Consider the following 4,260-nt stretch of genomic DNA (forward strand, 5'->3'; position numbering starts at 1 on the left):
ATAAGCCAGTGAGTAAGAGGATGAACGAGTGATGCTGGACTATGTTGATACTGTATTAGAGAAGTCAAAGTAGGGAAGAGTTTCAAGAAAAAGGGAATGATCAACAATGTCAGATAGGCAGAGAACTCAAAAGCCATCAAGTATGTTGATGAGAAAGTTATTGGTGATTCTTAGGAAACTTTCAGGCCTGAAGAGGGAAGAGCTATTAAGACATGGATGGGGCAGCCTGGGTGGCTCAGAGGTTTAGCGCCACCTTCAGCCCAGGGCTGAAGATCCTGGAGACCCGGGATCAAGTCTCATGTCAGGCTCCCCACATGGAGCCTGCTTCTCCCTCTTCCTGTGTCTCTGCCCCCCTCTCTCTTTGTGTGTCTCTTATGAATAAATAAATAAAATCTTAAAAAAAAGACATGGATGGATGCAAGGAAGTGTTTGGATTATCCTTTCAAGTTGTTTGGTGCATGGGAGAGGGGGTGGACCTTTAGTTTTAAAAGATGGTAGATGAAGTTTTCTTTCTCTTTCTACACACACACACACACACACACACACACACACACCAGATTTCTTTCCTTCTATATAAATTTGGGACTGAACAAAATGGGTAATTTTAAATATAAAAACAGAGTCTGAAGAAATGAGATCAGAGGTCATGGGTTAGCTTTGGTAAGGGAAGGGAACCTTTTATTCTGAGGCTAAAATCAAGGAACAGAATAGATAAATACAGAGCAACTTTGCAGAGTTACCAAGGTTTGAAGGCACATGTAGAGGGAAAATATTGATGTCTGGAGCTCAGTTAGCAATAAATTTACCCGTAGAATCCCATGCAAGTCATATTATTTCTGTATCCTATTTTTCTCATTATACAGTGAGTATCTTCTTTTTTTAAAGTTGTTATTTAAATTTCAGGGTTTTTTTTTTTTTTTTTTAAAGATGAGAGACAGAGAGGCAGAGACACAGACAGAGGAAGAAGCAGGCTCCTTGCAGGAAGCCCGATGTGGGACTCAATCCTGGGACTCCAGGATTACACCCTGAGCCAAAGGCAGATGCTCAACCACTGAGCCACCCAGGCATCCTGAAATTTTAGTTGTTAACATAGAGTGTAATATAAGTTTCAGGCATGCAATATAATGATTCAACACTTCCATACATCACCCAGTGTTCATCATGAGTGCAGTGAGCATCTTAAGGATAACGAGTCTGTCATTTTCAGTTTCATATCCAGCACCTGGTGTTCTAAACTGCTTGTTTAATGATTTGTTCAATCTGAGAGTTAGATCATTAGTGAAACTTTTGTCTCACTTTAGTACTTGTCTTGTTATCATATTTTGGTAACTCCCTTCCAATTTTTTTATCATGATCCTTAAAGACTTAAATATAACAAATCCCCATATATAAGCTAGATTGGGTGGATCTCTTTTTGTTGCAATCATACAAGCTCTATCAAAATAGGCTGATTCAAAAAAACATCAAAGGAACTAAGTATTGGGCTGCCAGTGTGTCTCAGATACTAAATAGTAAGAGATGAGTTATGCTGTATTTTATGGACCTATATTGAGACATTTTGAGTTCTTTAGAAAAAATGCCTGTGAATAGCTAATGGGATTACTTTTAAAAATAAGGTTAGTCCAGAATGAATTTAAATGTATAAAAATGCTTAGCCAAAAAAAACAGAAAGTACACTAACATTTTAATAGAGAATAACTAAAGGAACTAGAGGGATAGTGAAGATTATAATGTTTCATGCTATGTATCTTGTACTGTTTGATTGTTTGATTTATTTACAAGAAGTGGATATTCCTAGTGTGTATGTGCATACATGATAAAAAAGTTTTTTTTTTTTTTCAAGAAGACCAAAGTAGAAAAAAAGGAGATTAGTACAGGGGACTTCACTTACCAAAACTTACTCTACAGTCATTCCAATAAAATTAAGATATATTGTCACAAAAGTAGATAAGTATTAGAGCATACAGGAATTGAGCTAAGACTATGAGAACTTTATATAAAAATCAAAATGGAATTTAGGTTCAGATTAGAAAATATGATACGTTTTCATATTATGGGTAATGCTAGATTTCTATTTCATATCGCATACAAAAGTACATTTCAGAGGATTAGCGATTTAAATAAAATATATAAGTACAAACCTAAAATAATAAAATTACATTTCTGTGTATATTTGTATAAAATTTTGGGTAGGGGGAAACTTTTCCAAATTAATAAGCCCAGCTCCTATAAACTCAGGAGCATCCAAGAATTTAGATGTATTTTCCTGTGTAAAAATTAAAAAATGAATATTTAAATGGCAAGAGGCCCCAAAATAAAGTAAAAATACACAATAGACTGGAGAGAATATTGCCACACAAATAATAAAGCTTCTATAAAAATGCATACAAACCTGAAAATTGTAAGAATTAGACAAAAAAAAAAAAACCCTCAAAACTGGGGTTGGTAGAGAAAAAAGGGGAACTGCTTAATGGAGATTTTTTTTTTCCTGACGGTTTTTGCTACAGGTGAGCAGTTTCTTCTTTGTGTTTGTATCTCTGTCAATGCTCCTGAAAAGCCCCTTTCTAAATCACCTGACAAAACTTTACGATCATTTCTTGTGTTTATTAAAATATGAATTAGAATGCAAATGGAAGATTTTATATAATTTCATCTTAGCTGTTGATCCACTGCAAAGTTTATCCTAAATTGACTACTTTTCTCTATATTCCCGCCTCTCAATTCAAGCTAATGTCCTTCACCTCCCCAGCTGGATACCATGTTCTCAGAGTTTTTCTCTCTACCTTTACTTTTGCTTCTTAACCAATATATTTTCCACCTGGCAGCTAGAGAGAACTTTTAAAAAAATTAAGTCAAACAATAAATAACCTCTTGCTAAAACATCTTAGTGTCTTTCCATTACATTTAGGAATAACCCATACTGCTTACCATGGCTTAGAAGGAGGGCAGAAACATTCTGGTGTGAACTGACACCCAGAATAATTACTAGAAGTGCCCCCTTTCATTCTCAAAAGTGTTCCAGTCTGAGCAATACATGATATAGTTGCCCTAATTATAAAGCTCTGCTGCCTTAAAGGTTATGTTTTCACAAAAAATAGTCCCTCGTCATACCACCTAAAAGAGCACTCATTTACAATTCTTTTTCAGAGCATGTCTTTGTGGTCTTTATAGCACAGATCATAATTTATGATTATTTTTTTGCCTTTTCTTGTTATTATCTAATGGAGGAAATTAAATTAATTTATAATTAATATTATTATTTGCCCCATGAGGCAAGGACCACATCTCTGTTGTTTTGTATTATATCATCAAGGCCTGGTATGATTCCTGATACCTAGACTGCTTCATAGGAGTTTGTTCAGTAATCAACCATTTGGACTAATTTTTAAAATTTAAGCGATGTAAGTAATAATTTTTGTTTTCCTTTTGAAAATTTGATCCAGGGCAGCCCCGTAGCTTATCGGTTTAGCGCTGCCTTTGGCTCGGGGCCTGATCCTGGAGACCTGGGATCGAGTCCCATGTCAGGCTCCCTGCATGGAGCCTGCCTCTCCCTCTGCCTGTCTCTCTCTCCCTGTCACTCTCTCTCTCTCTCTGTGTGTGTCTCTAGTAAATAAAAAAAATTTTTTTGACAATTTGATCCATACATTTGCTTAGATGTCTTCATGTCTCATTATGGGCATGTTTTAAAAAAAAAGTGGGATATTCAGTTTTTCTTTTTAAGATAACTGGTATGTATCAGGATGATTAAGTGTATCAGTTCTGGAGTAAAATGAAACAAAACAACAACAAAAAACAAAAGTTGTTTTTCTGTTCTAGATCTGTTACTTTCTTTTCTTTTTAAAGATTTTATTTATTTATTCATGAGAGACACACAGAGAGAAGCAGAGACTTAGGCAGAGGGAGAAGCAGGCTCCCTGCAGGGAGCCCGATGTGGGACTCAATCCCAGGACCCTGGGATCACACCCTAAGCCAGAGTCAGATGGTCAACTGCTGAGCCACCCAGCCATCCCCAGATCTGTTATTTTCAATGTAAGCTGGTAGTTAACCTAAAATGCAATTAAAAGAATAAGTAAAATGGGACTTACAAACTCAAAAGGATAAAATGAGATATACTAACATAATGCTTAGCACATCATAACCATACAAAAATCATCAACTATTTATAATTTTATTACTTGCTTGTGGAAAATCTGTTTAATGAATTAGCAACAGCAAATTTTTCAATTCAGGTCAATTAGACATTGTTGCCCATCTTACTTC

This window comes from Canis lupus, chromosome 1 (genome assembly GCF_011100685.1).
Source record: "Canis lupus familiaris isolate Mischka breed German Shepherd chromosome 1, alternate assembly UU_Cfam_GSD_1.0, whole genome shotgun sequence".
Taxonomy (NCBI): Eukaryota; Metazoa; Chordata; class Mammalia; order Carnivora; family Canidae; genus Canis; species Canis lupus.